The sequence below is a fragment of the Bombus impatiens genome, unplaced genomic scaffold, assembly GCF_000188095.3.
Source record: "Bombus impatiens unplaced genomic scaffold, BIMP_2.2 scf_0128, whole genome shotgun sequence".
NCBI classification, from domain to species: domain Eukaryota; kingdom Metazoa; phylum Arthropoda; class Insecta; order Hymenoptera; family Apidae; genus Bombus; species Bombus impatiens.
This window is the reverse complement of record NT_176547.1, coordinates 207,177-218,338: the sequence shown is the minus strand read 5'-3', so window position 1 is coordinate 218,338 and position 11,162 is coordinate 207,177. Positions and strand designations below refer to the sequence as shown.

The 11,162-nt window shown below is 45.6% G+C and overlaps 1 long non-coding RNA gene across 2 annotated transcripts in view; it reads right to left on the bottom strand.

Moving 5' to 3' along the window:
* The window catches only part of LOC105680274, a 153,131-nt gene that overhangs the window by 34,956 nt on the left and 107,013 nt on the right, over positions 1 to 11,162 (bottom strand). The window lies entirely within an intron of this gene.

The window sequence follows — 11,162 nt, the reverse complement described above, 5'->3', positions numbered from 1 at the left end:
GTCGGCTGCCGCTCCGTTAATAACGGCCACGCTACCGGCTATAATGATAACGTCATCAGAGAAATTCGACCAGGGCCAGGAATTCTGCGTGCATATGTACGTACCGTTCACGCCCGGTCACGCACATTCGCCAAAACGTCGCTAATACGAAAGGGGCGGTTTGCTTGGACGAGAGGCTGGATCGTAGATCTCGAGGCTGGGGTTTGCAGGGAGAGAAGGACGGTTGGCCAAATCCAGAGGGTTTACTGATACGTTCGATCGGTCGCGTTAATTTGATTTAGTAATTCGGTTTGTTTGGGAGGCGCACGGATGATTTGGGACGAACGTGTGTACGCGGTGTGCCGGATGGTGTTCGGTGATTTAAGGGGCTCAGGTTGAAGGAGGAGCAATCGTGACAAGAAATACGAGAGGCGTTGTTTTTTGCTTCGGGGGTATTTCACTTTCTAGGGCGAGAATGAGGGAAATAATTATTAAGAAACATTTACAGCGGCTACAAATGTGCCACGTAGTTTTATTTTCCAATGAAATTCCATGCATTTCATTTTGTATAATGTGACATTTTATAGTTACGTGAACGTACTATTAAACCATGGGAAATTTAATATACTTGAACTTAATTAATTCGTATGTAAATGCTATTATAGGCGCAATGTTCTGCTAACACGTTTCATTGTTCCTGTAACTCCAATTTCACTTTCTATTTTCATCGAGTTATTTACGTTACTGAATTTTTCAAAGGGTGACCTACGCTGGTAACAAATTTTTGCATGAATATTTCAAAGCAACGATAATGAATATAATTATAAAATCAATAGTATTGTAAAATTTAAAAACGATCGTAAAGCGTGTTAATTCTCTTTGAACAAAATATGTGGTCTAGGAGACCAAAGATATCCTCAGCATGCTATTTATTTCGTCATCGTATTTTTCAAACAAAAGTATAGATTATGCCCCAAATAAGCCAACGTTTCGAGTTCTGAGAAACTAGCGGACGATATAAAAGATAAAAGTAAACGAAACATTCTGGCCACGAATTAATTATTTCGTGAGAATTCCGAGGTTGTGTTTGTGTTTCAGAGTGACGGTTGGAACGACGTGGTTATAATCGAAACAACTGTACCCCAGCTGGGCCATTAGGGGGGATGAAAATAACGCGTGAGCCTGACCACTGACCTATGCTACTTACGAGGGATTTTCTCTCTCTCTCGCGCGCGCTTTCTCTCCCTTTTTCTCTCTATCCTCGATACCCTAAGGCCAGGGCTAGGGGCAAATGCTCTTAATATGTGGCAATTTATTTCGGTTCTGTCGTTAACCTCGTGACAATTTTGGACGTGTGACGAAAGTTTAATTTATGCCACCGGCAAATGCACGGACATATGAATATTATCGTAACCAAAATGAGCGAACGTGACGTTTCGTTGATATTAACACGAAACAGAGATAAATATCGAACACTGCTTAATGTGCCTTGAAACGTTTCTCGGTATAACAACCCGCGATACGATTACATCGAAACACGTACTTTTTACACGTGTATAAGTACGAAAAGATAGATCCAGTCGTAATGTCGCGAGTTGTTCCAGATCGCGAATGAAATCACACTCCGTATGTATAAATAACATTGTTAGAAGACAAATGCGCCGGTCAGGAGATACGTATCGAGAGTAAGCAAAATTATTCTGTTTTCGAGTATGCACAGACAACGTAAACCGACGCTTGCGTAAGTTCCCTTATCCTCTACTATGAAAATATCCAAGAAATACATCGTGCGAAGCATTCACCTTAGCCATACTCTACCGACATAAATCATAGTCGATTACAATTAAATAATCGATAAAAACGAAACCGTAGGAAACACAAGTAGGTAAAACGAAAGGGAGCAAAGCGCGTAGATTCACCGTAAAACGCTGAAAGACAAACTCGACGCGTTTATAACTCGCAAAATTACACGCGTTTGCTGGTGACACGTGGAAATCTCAGCTCGACAACGTAGATACGAAAGACAGGGGTGGAAATCGGAGAAGCAGACAGGCAAATAGAGAAACAAACAAACCGGTAAAGGAAAAGACAGAAAGGGCGTGAAAGTAGTACTTGCACGTGTCGCTTTGTGATGAATGCCGAAGCGGAATTCACGAGTGCGAGTGTAAGACGAAGGTTCGAGGAAAGAACATGTTCCGCGCTTTCGTGCACCCGCCACCTCAAGTACAGTGACACGTACAATATACACGTCCGTATTGACGAACACGTCAACTCGACGATCGTTTCTAGATCGAAAATAATTTTGCCCTGATGTTTAGGCTTTTCTTAGTGCTTAGTGCTTAGTACTTAGTAATACTACTTACTTACTACTACTTAGTACTTAGTACTAAGTAATAAGTACTAAAGTACTAAAGTACTAAAGCACTAACGCACTAAGGTACTAGAGCACCAAAGTACCAAAGCACTAAGTACTAAAGTACTAAGCACCAAATGCTAAGTACTAAAGCACTGAAGTACTAAAGTGATAAGTACTAAAGCACTAAAGCACTAACGCACTAAAGTACTAAAGCACTAAAGCACTAAAGCACTAAGTACTAACACTAATACTAACACTAGCACTAGCACTAACACTAACACTAACACTAACACTAACACTAACACTAACACTAACACTAAGCACTAAGCACTAAGCACTAAGCACTAAGCACTAAGCACTAACACTAACACTAACACTAACACTAACAAAAAAAATTTTAGTTGCTCTATAAGCAGCTTGAACCGTGTGGAGGCTAGAACAACGCGTGAGTGAACGTGTAATAGAAATATATTTAAATAAGTATATGTACAATATACGTTGGTCCAGATCCGCACGCTGGCGTTCATGCACGTGTGCGTACACGAATGTGGACAGAGACGCGTGTTACGGATGCGGGCGGGTGAGCAAATGGAAAGCTCTCGGTGGATTATTCGTCAGGTAGCGCGGCTATTGGCGATTGACGAAAATCTGACGAACAAGGGATCGCGCTCCAAGCCTGACTCTACATGGAAACGCTATCGAAGCTGGGGTGCCGCGCGTCGATTGGTCAGACTCAACGGTTGAAACCCTTTCGAGAATGTCGATGGGAGTGTCTCGGAAGAACTGCCCTGTGTCAAGTTTATGGACCTTTCAGATATTTCTTTCGACGAGCTACGCGTTTCTGGCAGAAGGAGAATCGGAGACTGATTAAAGAGGTGCCTTTGATCGCGGCGGAATCCTCCTGATGATCGAATAGAACGTTATGTCGGAAAACAAATTGGTGAAAAATATGTAAAAAGATAAATCCACTGGTATGGCTTAAAAGCCGATTAACTTTAGAATCGCGATGGTAACGTCAATGTTGTACGCGAACAAAGAACGTGTACGAGTTTCACGACTCGTCGTGACTACCTCCAATTTACTCGAGATGCACGATCGTCTAAGACGCAGCAGCCTCTCTTCTTTTAATTAAACGTTAGTCTCTTAATTAGAGGCGGTATTTTATATTTGATACTCCGTGTTTCATTCCGTCCCGCTTGTTACGAGCACTGGTCGACAAAAGGAACGACGTCGCGCAGTGCGCACCGCTAATTAGAAATCTTTGTCCATAATTTTTGTCTGCGATTAAGGTAATCGGCCGAGACAACGAGGTCAACGACGAAGACAGTATCAGCTCGGCCCGCCTACAGCAGTACGATCGCGTCGAATGACTCCACAATGAGGCGTCTCGCCACGAAACGCCGCGTCCTTAATTAAAACAACCGCGCGTCCACGCTCGATTCTGGCTTTCTTTCGGTAATTTTCTCCCATCAAATCAATTTTCCGCAGTTAACGAGCATCTTCTCGACCACGCTTTCTATACCTTTAAACAGAGACACGCATATATAGACGCGTGCGTATACACGCTGCGCGTGAAGATCGTAAAGAAAAGAAAAAAGGAAAAAAAGAGATATTTCGTATACACGTGTTCGCGAGGAACACGCGTCGCGTTAAGCCTCGACACAGTTGGTCCGTGAGGTTCGCTGTACAGGTTCAATTTTAAATGGAACGCGCTGGAGGTTGCGCGACGTACACGCTAGATACGGTTATTAACGCGGATAGAGGCTGCTGTTCTACCTTTTAATTAGCTGGCATCCCCGTGGACGCGTTAAGAAGGAAATAACGTGGTGGACGTGGCCTGTCGGCCGACAGGAGCAGACGCTCCTGTCAAACGTGTCCGAATGAGAATGTAGAGCGCGGGGAAGAGGGGTGATCGATCGCGTGTCTCTGGAGCTTTACATTTCGATACCGTTTCTATCCGTCCGGCCCCGATAAGCACCGGAGCGGATCTTTATTTCGAATAAAATCCAATTTTCCAAACTGCTGGAATAAAGAAATTTATCGAGCCGCGTCCTCTCGACGCCGTCCTCAAATATTTTTCTATCGTTCGACGACAGACGCTGGTCGGAATCCTTCCGTGCAGAGAACCGCGCCGTTTCGTCCTTTTTCCGCTTCCTTCCATCCCCTTCTCTGTACTCGTGAGATCAAATAGAGGAAGAATCTTAACCAACGTCGAACGAAATCTCTCTCTTCTTCCCTTTCTTCTACTTCTTTTTCCTCCTCCTTCTTTTCTTTTTTCCTCAATTCTATCGAGTTTTAAATGTACACCCGGAAACGAAGCTGCCACGAAAGAAAGATCCGATCGGACGGGGGTGAGGAAGGCGAGTCCTACGAATTCGATGAATCGAGGAATTTACCGAGACCCCGCCGGGACACTCGAGGATTATTTTCATCCCCGGAAATTCGACTGCCGCTCTGCAAGCTCCTTTTCTTCCTTCTTCTTTTCCTCGTCGTTTGCCTCTCTACCCTCCCAACATCCGTACCCTCCACCTCCTTCATCTTTTTCTTCTCTACCCTTACACGCTCCTAGTTTCTGCCAAAGCTTCTCCTTCACGACGATCGCAATTATATTCCGAGTCGACCCGCCACGGGTAAATATGTACCGAGACGCGAGCACGACGAGATACAAAAGCGTTTCCCCTGCTATAATCCGCGTTTATGAAAGAGAAACAAAACGTTGAAGGAAATTAAAGTAGACTTCGGTGAACGGCGAATGGTGGCAGTGAGACGGCGGCTAGCGAAAGGGGTGGGAAAGAACGTTGAATCAGGTGGCTGAAATTAGACCGAGCGCTTCTTAGAAAATATCAAAATAGCGTGGCTAACCGAGTGACTCGGAGCAGACAACGACCGACCATATCGATGACGTACAGAAATGTGAGCAAGAGAGGCGGCTGATGCAGGGGAAAAATATTCTTTGTACGTATTAAGCGGTTCAAGCGACTCGTGATAGAAGCTTTTCAGATCCGCGAACTCGCATCCATGCGAAATAAAATCGCCGCCGACTCGTAATAACTCGCCGTGGCCAATATACTCGACCGGAGAAGGTCGACGATCGTTCGAGACCACCCAAAGATACTTTCGAATATTCTCCCGTTCTCTATTCAACCCGTTGATCAACCTCTTGACCGATTCGTTTCACCGGAACATCCCACGGTATCGGTTTCGAAATGACCGCTTGCTCCCGGCGTGATTCGATCGAATGGAAAACTCGATTACACGCGTGTCAAACGCAATATTTGTAACGCAACACGTGTGGTGCTTCGCATGATATTTCGTCAGTTTTGTCTGTGTGTTCGTAACAATACCGGCTTTCGAGTAAAAATTGACCAACGGTTCGCCAAAGTTTCACTGACCGAATTCATTAAACGCGCGAAAGTAACAGAAAGAGGTAACCAGACCGATGGAAACAGAGAGACGAATACAAAGAAGGATAGAGGAAGAGCCCTTGAAAAGGTATTCCAGTTTCGAGGATCGCGGCAGGGATCGATCCCGTCGATATGCAACGAAGATTCGACAATGGGTTCTCGAGTTACCGCGAAATGCCACCGTTAAACCGTCGAACGAACTTTTGCGCGAGCAATAGTTCGAGAACCGTAATATCGACTCTGTTCCCCTCTGTCTCTGTCCTCGTTCGGACAACCAACGCTCGCCCTCTGACCTCTCTCTCATTCGCGGCTCACTTCCTGCACATTCAGCCGTGCGAATGCACCGGGCGAAACCTTGCGCTCGGTTAATTCGCGAACACTACCGATACCAAGCACCCTTCCTGTTAAAATCGCAACTGAAATTCTTGTTTCGGTGTCCACATCGTGTATGTCGTTATCGTGTATGCTGGCATCCTCCTTTGTAATCAATGGCAAGCACGGAAAAGTGTCCCTCAAAGCTCGAACGCTCTCTGTCGAGGCTCCTACATACATATAGATGTGCTTAACCTGATAGATTGCTAACTACGCTTGGTGGTGGTTCGTTTACTTTCATGGCCATAGTAGACGACTCATTTGATGCTACCTTACGCTCCGTGACACGATGTAATGGAAAATAAAATACAATTTTTGATGGATCGAATAATTTAATATGCGGAGAATCTTTGTTTTTTCACTTTTTGCTTTTTTTTTGGAACATGTAACGTCGAAAACGAATCTCTCGTTTTATTCAAAGTTTTGTTTATCGTGGTTACAAAATTGATATAACTTGGGAATAAAAAAGTAAATGGAAGACGACGAAAACGATGAGTTAATCTCGTAGGAAGAAATCGATCGTAACTCTTTAGATTTCGAAAGTCACGTGTTTCGTCGCGACAAGATTTCCGCGCCCTTATTTCTACATTTTTATGAACTGTGTATACCGGGCACGAGACATCGAAAACCAATGCCGTACTAACATCACCCTAAAATTCAGACTACGTTACAGGCCACGCGTTCGCGGTGTATTCAGACATTCCTATACGAAATCTTAAGGCAGCATCGTGTGTCGCATCCCGTTTTCAGCAGTAGCACGCTCTGCGGTAGAAAGAGGCCAATAAAACTTGCCCCGTATACTCCCTCGTTTTATCCTCGCCATTCTATTGTACGCAAGGAACAAAACCAGAGCTACACCAACGATATCCTTTTGAAATCGAAAAATATATTCGAAAAAAAGCTGCGCTTTTAAACCTTCGATTGGGGGGAACAAACAAAAATTAGCAACTCGGCGCTATTCGATAATCGAGACAGGGTCAGAGACCATCGATAAAGAAATGCCACGAAGAACGCACATTGTGCGTATATCTCGATATAGGAAATAAAATAAAAAATGGGGAAAAAGATAGAGGAAGAAAAATGGAAAAAGAGGAAAAAGCTTTCGACGAATCGGGCATCCACAAAGACGGGCTTTCACGAGCAATTGCATCGAAAGGTTTCGAACGGGATACCTGACGGTTTGCGTGGTCGGTTTGAGTACGCAGGTGTGCACGCGCAGACGCGCGTTTGCACTGCGTATTCAATGTTTGTCCCGCAAGCATAGAAAGAAGGAAAAAGAGTGCTTTCGATTCAGAATCACGCGGTCGGAAAGAATGTGCATCTGGTCGGCCTGCGACGATTCCAATTACTCTGCTTCACTAGCCAGCACGCAAGAGAGGCGCGGATTTTCTTACGCGAACGTGTGCACGTGCATATGTACATACGTTCTTTCCCTTTTGTCGGCCTGTGTATTTCGTCTTTGTGACGTAAACCGGTGTTTAGCGATACACGCGCTGAATGAACCTCGGCCAGCCACGTTCTCTGTACAGGCAACCGGCAGATATGCAAAGTTCAAAATTAAACACGGAACAACTTCCTTTGTTGGAACGAAAGATTCTCAAATGCTGGTATATATAATAGACGTAAATTTTAGATACAATTGGAAGAAGAATGTTTCTTATCTTTCCATATCGTTGACACAAGTGATTAAGAATCCATAAATTCAGGTGAAATAGGAAATTACAAGAAAGAATAATCGGTAAGCGTCTTGATCTGGCCAGGCGCAAAAGGGACGACTAATTTATAAGAGCGGATAATTTCGGTTTGTACCGAAGGAATCAAAATTTTCCATGCCCTGGAAAAAGAACGACAAAGTAAACATTTATCGCGTAGGAACCGGTATAACTAAAACATTCCACGAATCTCGAAAGCGAGCGAAACTGTATAGAATCGAGTCAGTAGTTCAAGACCGCGGGCTAAACGTCCGATTCTCGACAACCGAGGAAAGAAAGAACACGAATCGAGGGGGACGAAAGGAAACGAAAGGAAATAAAGAATTATTCTCGTTGTCGTCCATTACGAAGCCTTGAAACAGCGAATCAAAGAAAACCACGGGTAAATTCCAACGAGAGGAAAATACGCTCGCAGGAAAGAAGCTTGAAGTGAAATAGACAGTCAGGAAAGTAGTCGACGGAGGTGAAAAGCATCCTTGGTGGTTTCGAAGCAGCCAGATACGGGAGGACTAATCAGGGACGAAAGAGCAAGGCAAGGTAAGCAGGGGAACAAGCAGGCAGGCAGGTAAGGCAGGCTGACAGGCAAAGCAGGTAGGCAAAGCAAGCAGGCAGGCGAAACAGGCAGTCAGGCAGAGATAGGCAGGGAAGCAGGCAGGAAGAGAGGAAGGAAGAGCGCTTGCGCGGAACAAAACCAGAGCTACACCAACGATATCCTTTTGAAATCGAAAAATATATTCGAAAAAAAGCTGCGCTTTTAAACCTTCGATTGGGGGGAACAAACAAAAATTAGCAACTCGGCGCTATTCGATAATCGAGACAGGGTCAGAGACCATCGATAAAGAAATGCCACGAAGAACGCACATTGTGCGTATATCTCGATATAGGAAATAAAATAAAAAATGGGGAAAAAGATAGAGGAAGAAAAATGGAAAAAGAGGAAAAAGCTTTCGACGAATCGGGCATCCACAAAGACGGGCTTTCACGAGCAATTGCATCGAAAGGTTTCGAACGGGATACCTGACGGTTTGCGTGGTCGGTTTGAGTACGCAGGTGTGCACGCGCAGACGCGCGTTTGCACTGCGTATTCAATGTTTGTCCCGCAAGCATAGAAAGAAGGAAAAAGAGTGCTTTCGATTCAGAATCACGCGGTCGGAAAGAATGTGCATCTGGTCGGCCTGCGACGATTCCAATTACTCTGCTTCACTAGCCAGCACGCAAGAGAGGCGCGGATTTTCTTACGCGAACGTGTGCACGTGCATATGTACATACGTTCTTTCCCTTTTGTCGGCCTGTGTATTTCGTCTTTGTGACGTAAACCGGTGTTTAGCGATACACGCGCTGAATGAACCTCGGCCAGCCACGTTCTCTGTACAGGCAACCGGCAGATATGCAAAGTTCAAAATTAAACACGGAACAACTTCCTTTGTTGGAACGAAAGATTCTCAAATGCTGGTATATATAATAGACGTAAATTTTAGATACAATTGGAAGAAGAATGTTTCTTATCTTTCCATATCGTTGACACAAGTGATTAAGAATCCATAAATTCAGGTGAAATAGGAAATTACAAGAAAGAATAATCGGTAAGCGTCTTGATCTGGCCAGGCGCAAAAGGGACGACTAATTTATAAGAGCGGATAATTTCGGTTTGTACCGAAGGAATCAAAATTTTCCATGCCCTGGAAAAAGAACGACAAAGTAAACATTTATCGCGTAGGAACCGGTATAACTAAAACATTCCACGAATCTCGAAAGCGAGCGAAACTGTATAGAATCGAGTCAGTAGTTCAAGACCGCGGGCTAAACGTCCGATTCTCGACAACCGAGGAAAGAAAGAACACGAATCGAGGGGGACGAAAGGAAACGAAAGGAAATAAAGAATTATTCTCGTTGTCGTCCATTACGAAGCCTTGAAACAGCGAATCAAAGAAAACCACGGGTAAATTCCAACGAGAGGAAAATACGCTCGCAGGAAAGAAGCTTGAAGTGAAATAGACAGTCAGGAAAGTAGTCGACGGAGGTGAAAAGCATCCTTGGTGGTTTCGAAGCAGCCAGATACGGGAGGACTAATCAGGGACGAAAGAGCAAGGCAAGGTAAGCAGGGGAACAAGCAGGCAGGCAGGTAAGGCAGGCTGACAGGCAAAGCAGGTAGGCAAAGCAAGCAGGCAGGCGAAACAGGCAGTCAGGCAGAGATAGGCAGGGAAGCAGGCAGGAAGAGAGGAAGGAAGAGCGCTTGCGCGCTGGTACGGCCGGGCTAGACGCGAGAGCCGCCACTCCCGAGCGCGTAGCGGTGTAGCGCGGGTGCTGACCGAGTGTCCCCGTGAGAAGAGCGAGAGAGAGTGCGAGAGCGAGCGAGCGAGCGAGAGTGCGAGAGCGAACGAGAGCGAGGAGAGTGGAGAAGAGAGAAGAATGTCCATCGTGGAAGGAAGGATCCCTAGGAAGCGGAGCCTGCGGCAGGACATCTTCTACGATCAGGCGGCTCCGTGCTTGTAGGACGAAAAGAACGGAAGAGAGGGTTCTCTTCGAAGAGGATCTCGCCGCTATCTCCCTCCTCCACCACACAAGCCCCTTGATCGTTCCCTGTTCCCCAGATAACGTTGGTCCTCGTCCTTTTTCCCCAGGTGAACGAAAACGGAGGAACGAGAGGCTCGTCTCGTCTCGCCGACAAAATTGAACCAGAAGGTGTCAGCCGTCAAAGGAGAGAACGCTCGCGGAAGTAGAAAGCAGTGCGTTTGGAAGGAAAGCTCGCGCCGGAGCATCGCGCGATTTAGTGAACAGAGGAAAGCATCGTGCTCGTGAAACCTGCGTCGCTGGGTTGGAAATAGAAGGCGTGTTAATAATATCGTGGAAATCGACCCGGGGACTATGTATGCGTTAAATCAGTGAGCCACAAAGATAACGAACGCTGGTGTGACACGCCAGCACGTAGTCTGCGAAGCTTCGAAACGAAAAGAGAACGATACAGATCGAGGGAAAGAAAAAGAGAGAGGAAAGTTGTTATATACGTTGGAGAAAGTAGGAAAGGAAAGATCTCGTTGTGATCTAGTGGCGAGTGACAAAGAGGAGAGAGACTACTACTCTCCGCGCGAGAGCTCGAGGAGCACCGGTCTCTCGAGGCTCGGTCGCGAGCAAGAGATCGTGTGAGGTGATTGGATTTCGAGCTGCGATACACAGTGTTTCCGAGGAAACGTCTAACGCGAGTGTCAGTGAAGCCAAGACATCTGGGTGAAATTCAAGTAGTAGCTGACTTTACTAAGCAGACCAGGCTGAACCGTGAATAAAGAGGAAAAAGTACGAGGAAAACGGAGAGAGCGAAAAGCGGACGGAGAGAGCAAGACG